Source organism: Dioscorea cayenensis, chromosome 11 (genome assembly GCF_009730915.1).
Source record: "Dioscorea cayenensis subsp. rotundata cultivar TDr96_F1 chromosome 11, TDr96_F1_v2_PseudoChromosome.rev07_lg8_w22 25.fasta, whole genome shotgun sequence".
Taxonomy (NCBI): domain Eukaryota; kingdom Viridiplantae; phylum Streptophyta; class Magnoliopsida; order Dioscoreales; family Dioscoreaceae; genus Dioscorea; species Dioscorea cayenensis.
This window is the reverse complement of record NC_052481.1, coordinates 873460-889417: the sequence shown is the minus strand read 5'-3', so window position 1 is coordinate 889417 and position 15958 is coordinate 873460. Positions and strand designations below refer to the sequence as shown.

Below are 15958 nucleotides of genomic sequence, written 5' to 3'. Positions count from 1 at the left end.
TAGTCCTCCTAACACTATTTTCTTAGTTTTCTTCTATTTTCACGTGGTTTGAGCCCATTCGATTTCAATTTTCCCGACTCTTTCGCCGAAAATCATGCTTCAATGTTTCTTTTTGACTTTGTTGACTTTGGTCTTCTTTTATTTCTTTCTTTGAATTTTCATTTTTTTAGAATCATCCGGCCTCTAGTTGTGATCTCATCATATTTGAGAATAATAAACTTGATTTCCCTTCAATGTTGCTTTTGTTTTTTTTGAAGACTTAGGCATGTCATGCTTGTCAAGCCTTTAAATCTTTGACTTGTGAGACTCTTTGATTCTCTAACTTTTGATGCCTTGAGACCTCAGAGTTAATTCATCATTCTTTTTTATGGTTGGTTTGAGCCTCGACTCGCACATCATCGAGCTGCAACCTTTTGTGTGGTAGCTTTTGCTTTTTTTAGTTTTGGAATGGATCTCAAGTTGTAATCATAAACTTGATCTCCTTTAAGTTTGGTATTTGAGGACTTAGACATTTCATGCTTGTCAAATCGCAAGGATTTTTACTTGTGAAACATTTTAAGCTTTTGATTTCGTTATATCTTAGAGCTTTGGAGTTTTATTTGTCAGTTCATTTGAGTTTGCCAAGACATGAGGCATATTGTCGAGTCATTATCTTGGTTTCTTTGAGAAGTTTGAATTTTTTTTTTCTTTTTTCTTTTACTTGAAATATCATGTCCATTGACTAATGATAGAACCTTTCTTCCATGTGAGAGCCCCCTACATTAGTTTATAGACTATTGCTTGCGCCTTGTTTCTCAATCAGCATTAATTCTTTTTATCTTTTCTTGGAGAAAAGTTTTCTTTCATCATTTCTTTTACCCAAGAGGGTGTTATGTTTTACATTAGACCATATTTTGGACCAATACCTTCAAAGAAGAGTTCTCAATGACCTCCCTGTGAGCGTTAAGAAGGCAAAGTAAGAAAACTCTCAAAAGAAAGCATCTACTTTGCATTGACCTCATTAGTAGGTCATGGGAGAATTTCATATGACTTCTTTGTGAGCATCAAGAGACAGGAGTGGGAAGCTCTCAAAGAGAGTTGACCTTGCATTAGACCTCATCAGTTTGTCATGAGAAACATGAATATTTTAGAGCCCTCTCTGTGAGCATCAAGAGGAAAGAGTGGAAAAATACTCTTACATTGGTCCTCATCAATGGGTCATGAGAAATATGAACTTTTTTTTAGAGGCCTTTTGGTGAGTGTCAAGATGCAAGAGAGAATTTTTCACCTTACATTGGACCTCACCAGTGGGTCAAAGAGATGGAAATGTTTTCAAAGAGCTTCCAAGATCTCCCAGTGAGTGTCAAGAGGTAAGGATGAATAAAATCTCAAGAAGAGAGTCCACCTTGCATTGGACCTCATCAGTTTAGTCAAAAAAATATAGAGAGTTTTCAAAGAGCTTACAATACCTCTTTGTGAGCGTTAAGAGGCAAGGGTGAATAAATACTCAAGAAATAGTCCACCTTGTATTGGACCTCAACACTTTAGTTAAAGAAATATAGAGAGTTTTTAAAGAGCTTTCAAGACATCCCTGTGAGCATCAAGTGGCAAGGAAAAATAAACTCTTAAGAAGAGAGTCCATCTTGCATTAGACCTCATTAGTTTAGTCAAAGAAATATAGAGAGTTTTCAAAGAGCTTCAAAGATGATAGGGACGCAAGTGTACATGCTGATCATGTAATAAAGTGTGTGTAAAAGCAGAGTGTTGGTTCACATGGAAGAAAGTGAATACTAGTAGTAACCCTAAATCTGAAAAATAGCCTAAGTGATTGAATGTTGTGTGTGTGAACAAAAGCAAGCAAAGATAAGAAAATATGAAAAATAATAGGAAAGAAGTTAAGGAAGAAAGCGATATCCAGGGATAGCATCCCTCTAGGGTTATAAAGTACATGACAAAGGTTGTTTATGCATGCAATCCTTTTTGAACCGAGAGGTTTCTAGAATTGTACTAAACCTCGATTTCTCAAGTAAATAGTAACTGAATAAGTGCAAAGCTGATACAAATATCTACACAATTGCATTAACACTCTATGAAACCTTACTGTGAGCTAATGACAATCTCTTAAGTAGATAATTTTTTCTGTAGAGAGATTATCTCTAATCCGAATATAGAGTAGAGATGCGATTTCTCCTAAAATCCACTCCATATAATTGCAAAGAGCATGGAGATTATCACTAACCCACTAGGAAGGATTGCGGGAGAAGAAGACTCCAAAGTACCCTAACTAAAGGTATACTCACTAACCTCTCGAATTGTCGTATATTTATGCTATGTGGGAATTTCTTCTCATCAAATAGTACACCGACACATGATAGCTAGGACTTTCACCTCATTATCAACCAAGCATTCAGACACGCAATTAGATTCAAATAGAAATGATTACAATTAAAAAAAAATTAAAGCATAAAAAATCCAATAACCAATATTAAATGTATAACCCTAGAGTTCAACTATGTCCAAACAACTACAAATTAGTCCTCCATTAATGGGGGCAAGCATCCAAGATACAAATAATAGGAGGAAGCATGAAAGTCATGAAAATCCCCAAGAAAGCTTCAACACATGCCACCAAGGTAAACTTGATGGCTACGATTTTCAATCCCCTTGAATGTTGTATGAACTCCCTTTGAAATCACCTTTTAAGTGCTGGAGATTCATCTCTTATTTTTCCTAATTTCACCTCTAAGAAGCACCCAAAAGAAAAGTATGGAATGCCCTAATAATCCTTATAAGTTTTATTTATACCCGACTGTTTACGGGCTGCCGCACAGAAGATTCGGGTTGGTCGGCGGTGCACCCCTTGAGGGGGATCCCGCCTTTTAGCTTCCTTGCGCCTTCTGGGTTTTTGCGCCCGTCGGCTCGCACTCATGTCAATTATTCCCAAAGTACTGTTTATTCCACAATATCATTCATCAATTATTCCCAAAGTACTGTTTATAATATTGTTTGAGTAGGCCCGGTGGGTTCCATATAAGAGGAGGTGTATCTTTTTCTTCCAAAATTGTATAGCACTGAGGATTTATTAGTTTGGTATAATTTTTATAAATTTTCTGGGCGTATACATGATAGATTTTATTATTCCATTTAACGTGTGGTCGAGTTAATAAATCTTTAGAGGTAAGTCATCGTAACTAACGTACCTCCATACCTATATGAAAAATTTATTTTTATCATGACATGTCTATGAATTCTTCTTCTTTTATGAAAAAAATTGAATTTTCATAGCATTATGGTGATGGCCTATCGTAATCCACTACTAAATAATATTTGAAGACTAATGTAAAAATCAATTTTGGCATGAAGAATAAAGTTAATATTGTGATCAACTTGCTTTGTGGAATCGCTTTGCTATTAGTGATGTATCAATTTTATAAAAGATGATAACCCTAAACCCTAAACCCTAAACCCTAAGCGTGAACTATGGGTAAGTATCACTGGTGGCCACAAAATGTTTCGTAAGTATAACGTCATGGCTCATATCGTTAGTAATGACGGTCACGAACTTGTCTCGTCAGCACATGGCACACATTTCATATTTGCGGGGTTGTTTCGCCAAGATGCCGAGGTGGCCAATTATAGAGCCATCCACGCTCGGACGCCACCTCAAGACCTTCACGGAAAAAGCCCTCAAACATGAAATCGCTACGATGAGTGCTGACCGGACATGCTTTCACTAGTCACATCATTACAAAAAAACATGTGGCCACGATGTTATACTTTACTGAACATTCATGCCACCAGCTGATACTTTTATCCCATGAACTATGGATAATCTCTGTGTCCATATATCTGCTGGCCCCACAAACTAGAACCGTGGCCTACCAGCAACTCATTTGGGCAAGAAACTGTATAACATTATGATCATGATATGTGCATTAATTCTGGTATGTGGAAATATTTCATATGTGCATTAATTCTTGTATGTGGAAAAATTGAAATATTACTAGTAATTAATATGACCATGACATGCGTATCAACTCGTTTCTCTTGAAAAACTGAAGTTTTTACATAGTCATGACATGCACGTCAAGTTACAAAGTAGCAGTCCAAAAACAGTGAAACTTACAAAGTAGCAGTCCAAAAACAGTGAAAGCTGGCAAACATCGACTATAAAAGAACATATATAAACTTATAAATAAATCCAAAGTTAATTGTTACACAATGCAAGTATCTAATAAAAAATGAACATGACTTGTCAAATTGTTCACATTAAACACTTTTCATTAAAATTGAGAACGGCCTTCGAGTCAACTCAAGCTTGGAAACTAAACAAAATGAGTGATTGTGAATGTCAGTCGGTGCCAGAAACATCACGTTTCTACTTTTGTATATATAGCTGAATATATGTATGAAACAAAGTCATTGTAATTTATATGAACACGAAAACTATATTGAAAAGTCTATCACATGTAATACTTTTCAACTGAAAATCACTAAAAAAAATTTTCTTAAAGGATTTTATTAGACGAAATTTATTTATTTCACCTCCTTACAATTTTCTTTCTATGAGCAAATGTATACACATGTGCAATAAAATAAAATAACAATAAACTAATTAAGATAATTTTTAAAATCTTTTTTTATACATTTCAATCCACATATTTTTTTACTGTATATTGGGAAGGAGTTAAACTTCCTTTTATGAAAGTCAGGTAGAAACCGTTGGGTTATTGATGTGGCAGCCCAAAATTTTTTTCATTTATGGTTAGTAAAAAAATACTTTAATGAACCACAAGAGATTTGGAGTAAATATTTGTGTTTAAATGGAATCTAATATAAAGTTTAATGTTTGAAAGGATGGAAACTTTTGACGTAAATAAAATTTTATTTTTCTAATTAATGATTGTTATTTATTGATTTTTAAAATAATAATTAAATATATTTATTTGGCATGATTAAATGTTATAATAAAATAAAATTATGCACATAATGACAATGAATAAAATAAAAATAAAATAAAACAATCTTTTACAATTCTCAATATCTCTTCATTAATAGATATTAGAAGAAATTTGATCACGAACAATAAATTAGGAGCAAACAGTTGTATTTGGGTTAAAGTTATGAAATTTTGAAGAACCTTTGGACAAAGGGTAAATATGTTTTTTTTAAAAAAAAAATAATTATGGGAATTCTAAGTCATATTCATAAGATTTCCAAATTCCAGAGATTATTGTTAACAATTAAATTTGGTGAATTTTTACTATCTTCAAATAATAACTATTCTTTTTCTTCTTTCTATTCACAACTAATCCTACCAACTATGCATTTAGGTAAGTGTGAGGTGGGAGTTAATTGAAAACTTTTGATCAAACTAAAATTTTATTTTTTTAATTAATAAGAGAATTGTGCTGTCTTTTGACATTTGCGTACTCACTAAAAGTTTCTTTTTAAACTTTTGCACTGACCAACAAGTTTATACTTTTACCTACAATTTTGTTTTTGTAATTATTCATCAAATTAATTTTTAGAATATTAAAAATGCCGATATTCTTTTCTTCTTCTTTCCTTTCACTCAATAAAATGTCTCCAAAGAATTTTCCTTCCCTCCCTAATGGACCCCACCTCCCCACTATATTGTATATACAACCCTCCACATCTCTTCACCACCACCACCACCACCACCACCATCAACATGGGCTCCTTCTTTGATGCCACCACCGACATCACCGGCGACGAGCAAGCAGGCATGCATGCCATGCAACTCCTGACCTCCTACATAGTCCCCATGACCTTCAAAGCAGCCATTGAGCTCAACCTCTTCAACATCATCTCCACTCCCCCCACCCCTCTTTCCGCCACCTAGATCACCTCCCACCTCCCTTCCTTTACCCCTTCAACCCCACTCATGCTTGACCGCATCCTCCGCCTCCTCTCCAGCCACTCCATCCTCACTTGCTCCCTCTCCACCGACGATCCCATCTCCGGCGCCATCACCCACCGTTGCAGCCCTTCCCCAATCGTCAAATTCCTAGTCCAAAACAAAGATGGTGTTTCTTTATCCACTGTTGGTCTGTTACTTGATAAGGTCCTAGTAGAACCCTGGTACTATCTTAATGGAGGGGACTCCTTCAACATGGCTCATGGCATGACTTCGTTTGAGTACCAGATGTAACAAGCTATTCAATGAAGCCATGAAGAGCCATTCAGTGATTGTAATGAATGGGATTCTTGAAAAGTATAGAGGGTTTGATGATGTTAAGGTTCTTGTTGATGCAACTCTTGCTCAGGTTATTGCTAAACATAAACATATTAAGGGTAATAATTTTGACCTCCCTCATGTTATCTCTGAAGCTCTCACTATTCCAGGTATTCTTTCCTCTCTTTTATTATTTGCATGTTTTTCAATTTTTTTTTAACTCACTATTAGTTTTAAGTCTAGGATATTCTTTGATCATGTGTTCATCTTGTATAGTTTCAAAAACAAGGTATTTTCTGATCATCCTCTATTATATCCTAACATGTATGTTTTTATATTAAATTGTGATAAGAAAGGATAAGAGAATTATAACTTGGTTCCATAATCAGATGAGATGACTTCATTTTAAACTAGTTTGAAAAGAGATACTAAAAGTTTTGTAAATGAGTTGGTATCCCTCAAACATTTCTTTTCTTTTTACCTAAACGTAAATTTAAACTAAAAACTATAAGTTTAAGGTACCAAAACATTTACCACTTTGACTAATCGACCGTTGGCTATTATGTTATTGTTATTATTATTATAATTATTACTTTATGCATTTATAATTATTAGGGTGTATCAATGGATAGGAATAATTGGATGTTGATGTGGGAATAATGAATTGAGTTTATTCAAAAAGTTATGAATGTTTGACTAGGATAGCTGAAAATATGATGGGTAAATTAAATTTTATTAATATTTATATAAAATAATTTTTATTATTATTATTATAATTTATTACTTATAATAAGGTTTATTAAAATTATTATTTATGATTTTAAATCATAGAAAAATAATTTTTATTTTAAAATTTTTAAAATTATGATAATATATTGATTTTACTAAAGTTTTAAAAATAAATTAAAAAGAGTGAATAACTGAAAAAAAAAATTTCTCTTAGTTTACTTATTTCTTTTGAGAGTGAAGTATGAGAGCTCTCTCTCTATATATATATATATAAAAATAGATTTATCTTATGGATGTGTTTTTATTTATTTATTTATATACACAAAAATTCAAATTGAGTTTATAAGTTGTTGTTTCTATTCAAGAGCTTCGGCCCATGATATCTTATTCATGTCATGATAGAGGCCCAGTTCTCTCTCACACAATGTAATATATATTGCTTCTGCACATAATGTTTTCATATGCAAATTTCGATAAAGTGAAATGCAAAGTCATTTGGAGCTGTGAGTTTTTCGATCGATTTCCTTTTTCTTCAATACTGCAGAAAGCTTGTAGATCAACATGGTATCAGAGATTCTAACGATCAACTCGGGTATCTCTTGATCTTGGTTTCAGATCAATTTGCATTTCTTTTGTCTTCCATTTGTTCCTCTTTTCTCCACATCCATGGCAGCCCCATCTTCTCAAGATTCCTCCATCAGTAACATGGCAAACCCTTTGTATCTTCATCCTTCGGATAATCCCGGCATGATCCTTGTCTCCAAGGTTTTCGATGGCTTAGGGTTTGGATCTTGGAAGCGTGCCATGACAATAGCTCTTTCGGCGAAGAATAAAATAGGGTTCATTAATGGGGACTGCAAGAGGCCGGAGGAGAATTCTCCAAATCTGCGACATTGGCAGCAATGCAACAACATGGTGATCTCTTGGATTCTCAATGCCTTAGCCAAAGAAATATCTGAAAGTGTGTTGTATTCAACCACGACAAAGGAAATATGGGATGAATTGGAAGAACGATTCGGTCAATCTAATGGTGCCCAACTATTTCAGATACAAAAGGAGTTGAGTCAGATATCTCAAGGTTCAAACTCCATTGCCACATATTATACAAAAATCAAAAAAACTTTGGGATGAGATCCAGGCTTTACGGGCTTTTCCACCATGCACTTGTGGGGCAATGCAAGCATGTAAGAAATTTGAAGAAGATCAAAAGCTGATGCAGTTTCTTATGGGCTTAAATGAAAGCTACACTACAGTGCGAGGTAACATCCTTATGCTTAAACCCCTTCCCTCTGTCAATCAAGCTTATGCAATATTAATGCAAGAGGAGAAACAAAGAGAGATGTCCTCCAGCAGTCAATTTAACCTTGAAGCCGCATCTATGAATGTTAGCAACACATATAATGCGGGTAGAGGTTCACAGAGGAGTAGAAGCTTTGGACGAGGCAAACCACTTAATTTTTGTGATTATTGCAAGAAGGCTGGACATGCAAAGGAGAAATGTTACAAGCTACATGGATTTCCAAATAGAGATCTGAGACAGAAAAGTTTTGCTGGTCAAGTGCAAACAAATCCTGTAAATTTTGGTCCTCAACAAAGTCAGAACAGTGACAACCTTTCTGGTGTTCATGTTCCTGAGTTAACCATGGAGCAGTATACGAGGCTGATGGATATCTTAAATGTAAAAGGCAATTCTGGTGCTTCTTCTCAAATCACTGATTCAACTAATGCCGCCAATTTTGCTGGTAAAATTCTTGAACTACCTCATAATATTGTTAGCCCATGCGCATATAGTAATAGTTGCAAGCAACTTAATGATTCTCCAATGCTTTGGATAATAGATTCCGGCGCGAGTAACCACATGTGCCATAATGCCCAAATGTTCATCACACTCACCAATTTCCCTAAACCTTTTCCCATAACATTACCAAATGGCAAAACAATTTCAGTTGTACAGTTTGGTGATGTCAAAATTGCTGAAAATCTAACCTTGAAAAATGTTCTTCATGTTCCTGTATTTCATTATAGCCTATTATCCATTGGAAAATTGACCAAACAATTGCATTGTGGGGTCATATTTACGTCTGATCATTGCATATTGCAGGGCCATTTTCTGAAGAGGCCACTGGTGATTGGTAAAGCTCACAAGGGCTTATATTTGCTGCATCTTCATAGTAAGGTTGCCTTGTCCTGTTCTTCTACCTCTCATGCTTGTCCTGGTAATGCTCAACTTGGTTGTAATCCCTTTTCTTTTTCTTCTCAAAATAATGTTTTGTCAGACATTTCATGTAACATCTCTAGTAGATCAGTTTTTGGTTCTATGAAAATTTGGCACCATAGACTTGGTCATATGCCTCTGAGTAAAATGAAACAATTGAAATTCCTTCATGACAGTATCAACACTTTTAATTCTTCATTTACTTGTGATGTTTGTCCACAAGCTAGGCAGCATAGGTTGCCTTTCCCTCACAGTCAAATCAACACCAACTCAATCTTTGAACTGATTCACATCGATATATGGGGTCCCTATCATACTCTCACTCACCAAGGTTATAGGTACTTCCTAACAATTGTTGATGATTATAGTAGAGCCACCTGGACACATCTTCTTAGCACCAAAAGTAATGGTTTTTCTGTCCTGAAAACTTTCATTAATATGGTTCAAACTCAGTTCAATGTAAATGTCAAAACCATAAGAACTGACAATGCTGCTGAGCTAGGAACAAGTCATGAAACCAAACTTTTCTTGGCTGAAAAAGGAATTCTACATCAAACATCTTGTACCTACACCCCACAACAAAATGGAATTGTTGAAAGGAAACACAAACATTTATTGGAAACCGCTAGAGCTTTGCTTTTTCAATCCAATTTACCTTTAAAATTTTGGGGGGAATGTGTTCTAACTGCCACATATCTCATCAATAGATTCCCCTCTAAACTTTTGCAAGGAAAGTCTCCTTATGAACTTCTTTTTGGGACCAAGCCAACCTATTCTCATCTTAAATCCTTTGGGTGCTTATGTTATGTGTCTCCTCCTAGGAAAAATAATGATAAATTTCAACCCAGAGCCAATTCTTCAGTTTTCATAGGGTACCCCTTTGGTAAAAAGGCATATCTTGTCTTAGATATCAAAACACACCAAATTTCTATCTCTAGAGATGTAATTTTTCATGAAGACATTTTTCCTTTTCATGATGTCAATTTTACTGAACCTTCTTATCTCCCTGCAAGTGCTCATGATGTTTTTCATCCTCAATCCAATGAAGTACCTTCAATTGAACCAATTTCCTCTTCTTCTATTGAGCCAATTCCCTCTGTGAGAAGATCTAACAGGACAAGGTCAATGCCTACCTATCTTCAAGATTATGTTTGCAACAGTGTCAATACCAGTTCACCCTACTCATTTCTGAATTGTTGTCATACTTTAACAAATCATCTTTTTGTACCCAATCATATTTGCTTTAATGCCATGAATTCAAACAATCAAAGGTTGCTTGCCTCAATTACTTCTATACATGAACCTAACACTTATGAAGAGGCAGTTCTAGAACCAATTTGGCAGGATGCAATGCAACAGGAATTTGATGCTTTAATTGCTAATCACACTTGGGATTTGGTTGAATTACCTGTTGGGAAGAAACCCATTAATTGCAAATGGGTATATAAAATCAAACATCATGCTGATGGAACGATAGAGAGATGTAAAGCAAGACTTGTTGTTAAGGGGTTTACACAAAAGGAAGGAGTGGATTATAGAGAAACATTCTCTCCAGTAGTAAAGATGACTACTGTGAGAAGCTTGATTGCTGTAGCAGTTAAAAAAAATTGGAAAATGTTCCAATTAGATGTTAACAATGCTTTCTTACATGGGGAATTGGATGAGGAGATATATATGACTATTCCCCAAGGTCTTGATGTACATAATCCAAACATAGTTTGCCAACTAAGAAAATCCTTGTATGGTTTAAAACAAGCTTCAAGACAATGGTATTTTAAACTTTCAGATGCTTTAAGGACTAGAGGATATCAAAACTCAAAGAATGATTACTCATTGTTCTACAAAAAATCAGGGAATTCTGCAGTGTTCTTAGCCGTGTATGTTGATGACATTCTAATCACTGGTAATGATGAGCAAGAAATAGATGCCTTGAAGTCCTTTCTTGACACACAGTTTAAGATAAAGGATTTGGGACATTTACATTATTTCCTTGGAATTGAGGTACTCCAAGAAGCTACTGGTTTGATCTTAACTCAACGCAAGTTCACTCTGGACCTTCTTTCTGAATTTAAATGTGAATCTCATGCTATTTTCTACAGCCCATTGCCTGCAGGTTTAAAACTAAGACCTGATGAAGGCACTCTACTTGAGGATCCTGTCTTATATAGACGTTTGATTGGCAAACTTAATTATTTGACTTATACCAGGCCAGACATCACATTTGCAGTGCAGTTTCTAAGTCAATTCATGTCCAAGCCTCGGAAACCTCACATGGAAGCAGCTTTGCATACACTTGGATATCTCAAGCATAACCCAAATCAAGGTATATTGATGAGTGCAGATTCATCCTTTGAACTAATAGCCTATTGTGATTCAGATTGGGCTGCCTGTCCCAACTCCAGAAAGTCAGTTAGTGGATTCTTTATTTTGCTTGGCAAGACTCCTCTATCTTGGAAATCAAAGAAGCAACAAACAATTGCTTTATCTTCTGCAGAGGCCGAATATAGATCAATGAGAAGGGTTTGTGCAGAGCTTGCGTGGTTAACCAGATTATTAGATGAGCTTACTGTCTCTTCGATTCTTCCTGTGCCGTTGAAATGTGACAACCAAGCCGCCATACATATAGCTAAAAATCCGGTTTTCCATGAAAGAACCAAACATATAGAACTTGATTGTCACTTTGTTAGAGAACAATTGCAAACAGGACTGGTTAATCTTCAACATGTGCCCACTCAAAATCAATTGGCTGACATCTTCACAAAGAGTCTCACAGGTCCTCAACATCAGCATGTTTTATCCAAGTTGGGTGTATCTGTATCATCTTCTCACCCTCCAACTTGAGGGGGGGTGTTGAGTTTATAAGTTGTTGTTTCTATTCAAGAGCTTCGGCCCATGATATCTTATTCATGTCATGATAGAGGCCCAGTTCTCTCTCACACAATGTAATATATATTGCTTCTGCACATAATGTTTTATGTACAGAATTTCAGTAAAGTGAAATGCAAAGCTGCTGGAGCTGTGAGTTTTTTTTTCAGATCTGATTTCCTTTTCTTCAATACTGCAGAAAGCTTGTAGATCAACAAAACTACTCGCTCAAGAGAATTCTTAACCATTCCTTCTCTATCTCTAAATGAAATATTTTTTAATCTCCATCCATTTTCATTCCTCATAGTAAATAGACCCATTATGTTTATTACATTATTAATGATTTAAATTTGTGTTATATAGTCACAAAAAGCAAATACTAGCTTTTCTTCTCACATTTTCAACTCATAAATGAAAGAACAACCTATAACCAAAAAAAAAAGCATGGTAGACTGGTAGTAATATGAATAAATTTAGTAAATGTTGATGTGTTTGTTTGGTTGTATGTGTTTGATGAAGGTGTGGAGCATGTTGGTGGGGACATGTTTGAGAGTGTCCCAAGTGGTGATGCCATCTTCATGAAGGTTTAATCTTTTTCTTCATTTCTTCATAAATTTATTTGAGATAATATTATTTTAATTCAGTAGAAAATTGTTATGCATTATTATAATATTTAGTGAGTTTGGTCAAAGGCATATTAAAGAAGAAAAGAAATATGAATTTTGCTTATATTTTTATATTATATTCAACTAAATGAGATTTTAAGCCTTCCTCGATATTTTTATTTAAATATGATATTTATTTAATTAGTTGAAGTTGTGACAGCATTGGTTATTTATTTCTTTATTATATGAATTTTTATTAGATGTCAGGAGAATTGTTTGATCATGAACCATATATTTTTTTGAGTTTACTGAAGTGTTGTTGTAGACTTAGGGACTGTTTCGATAGGTCAGAATTATGATATAATCTGTATAATATATCATAATTTATTTATTTTTTTTTTGAGAATTATGCCATATTTATTGTTTGGGTGCTTATTTTATAATATAAAATTATGGCATAATATAAAATTATGGCATAAAAGAATGGAATATTTTTCGTAATTTTTTTATTTTGTTAATCAAACACTAATTCTGTAGGAATAAAATATGCTATAATTTCGATAATAATCACTTACACTTCTTACATAATAAAATTATGCCATATTTTTTTTATTTTACATCCAAACAAGCTCTTAGAAATTGGATGAAGACGGGTTAAATTATTTATGTAAATTAGGACTTTTACTTTGTTTTGATCCTTACTAATAATATATATATATATATATTCTCTGTCTTTGTTTATTTATTTATTTCTTTTTTTTCTATATGAATACTCTAATTTATCTTATTTTAAAAATATGTTTTAATGCATAAACAATAGAAAAAGGGTGTCATAATAGGGAAGAAAAGAGAAAATAACTAAATAGAAGAGGCAAAGTTAATTCAATTTTCTATTTTTAAATTAAGTATCTGCAATATCTTTGTTTACATAAATATACGCATCTGTAATTTGGTATATGCATATACACAGTTATTCACATTTACAAAATAAATATGTAGAGTAATAAATAAAAAAATAAAAAGCATGCAAGATTATTTATTGATTAATTTGTAAAATAATAATATTGATTAATTTTTTTGTTTTATAAGTTCCGAGATCTATTAGAATTTTGAATCTAATGTTTGATCATGTATTTATTTAAACCTTCTTAAGTAAGCTCTTTTTTTAAAAAAAAAGCTTTTATATATTTAATATTTTATCATAATATATATATATATATATATATATTGCGTTTGCAACATTAACTAAGAAACCATATATATATCCTTTATTATTAATATAAATAAACATTAATTATGTGTTGAACTTTATAGTGGATTCTACATGACTGGTGTGATGAGAAGGGACTGAAAATCTTGAAAAATTGCTGGAAAGGTCTGCCTGCAAATGAAACAATGATATTGGTAGAGCACATGCTTCCAATGGCCCCAAAAAGCACACATGCATCACAAAGTATACTTTATTTGACACATGAAATATCTAGACCCCATCGCTCATATATCTCAGCTAACATCCATTCCCCACAAGTCAACATCGTGAACATTAAGCACTGCCTCCCAGGGTTAGATCTGCGAATACCACAAAAAGTCTCCATAATAAATCTGCATTTTTCTAAATTGTGTTATTCTCCTCCCTCGCGAGAATGATCATAGATGATAGCATTCAAGAAAGTCTCATCTTATCAGAAAATCGGCAGAACTCAAATTGAAAAACCAAATGACGAGAAGAAGAAGAATATGTGATTAAGCCTTGTAAACTTTGTTTCACAAAAAAGCAAGCAGAAAAGAAAAAGAAAAAAATGCAAAATTAGTCAAAAAGCTCGGACGTGATGTAATTAGGCGGTTTTATTCCCACCATTTTCAAAGGGCAAAAATGAAATTTCATACATGGACCCATTTGAAGTGAATGGTAGGGGGTAAAAAGGGAACTTAAACAATAATCTGAAGGGTTGTCCGGGGTTTGACAAAGTTGGAGGGCATGTTTAGGAATATTTAAAATTCCAAAGGGGTAATGATAATTTTCCTTATTATTATTATTATTATTATTATTATTATTATTATTATTATTATTATTATTATTATTATTATTATTATTATCAGGATAGGTTTAAAGGAAGTTTTAAAATTTGAAGCAGATAAAGACTTACCTCCATCCTTAGGATTCTAACTCTAAAGATAGAAGTGGGAATCAACTGATGTAGAATGAGTCAAACTTCCATTAAACCACGTAATACCTACTATCTCATATAACACTCAGGATCTCAAACATGTAAAGCATTTACTTGTTATGTAACTGTTAACCCTACTACTACAAATAGCATATCTCATTTAAACAAAGAGGAGGTTTTCGTTGTAGTCATCGAAGGGAAAGACTAGCATTTATTCTTCACTAACTCCACATTGTTATAAGTCTCGACATTTTAAGGAAAAAGTAACTCAAACATCTTTCGATCAACCTCCGGGTTCGAAGGTCTACAAGCTTAAGGTCAATTACATATAAATTCATTGTTGTATCTAGGCAACAACAAAAACAAATTAAAATTCAGTGATCAAAATAATATTTTGACCAAAATTCAATGATTTACCCAAAAAAATTAACCTAAAATGCAAATAAGACAATATCCACAAGGAGAATCAATAAAAAAAAAGTTTAAAAAGAAAAAGAAAAAGAAAAAGAAACAAAAAAAAAAAGTAAAACAAATTAACTACACAATAATAGCTATTACATCCTCTTGTACAATTCATTAAAAAAAATCAAAATAAAAATTAATGAGGTTAGTATTGTAATCATAATTTTTAAATAGGTAGAATAACCTAAACGATCTCTCTACATAGGTCACTCTGCCCTTTGAGTCCCTCTATTCGAACGCCTCCTGGTTAGTCTTTTATTCTCGAAACGAACTCACGCGACGATTTCGTGAAAGAGATGACTAAGCCAAGCAGAGCAACCCAAGAGAGAATAAATCCAGATATACCTTTTAAATATGCATTCAATTTATAGAGTTTCACTATCTCTCATATTTTGTATTTTATATTTTGATGTCATTAATTTTTTTAATTTACTTATATATAAACCAAAACAAAAACTTACGTTCAATTATTATTTTCACATTTTTTATAAAGAATTATTATTTGCAAATTGGTCTAAAAAACATCATGCTTAAATAACTTCTTGTTTGTTGATTTACATTTTCTATAAAACAAATATTTTTCAATCTAATAAATAACTTGCTCTTCAATTTTTTTTTTTTCCCTATTTGTTTTGATATGGAGAATGATAAGCAGTTTACAGTAATTTTGTATTGGGGATTTAACCCAACCGCGCCTTTCATTTCCTACCCTCATTTAGAAACCCTAGCCGCCCTC

The 15958-nt window shown here is 33.4% G+C and overlaps 1 pseudogene; it reads left to right on the top strand.

Annotated features, from left to right (window-relative positions):
- Nucleotides 1–5887: 5887 nt before the first annotated feature.
- LOC120272181 lies at nucleotides 5888–14239 on the top strand (annotated as a pseudogene).
- The last annotated feature ends 1719 nt before the right edge of the window (nucleotides 14240–15958 follow it).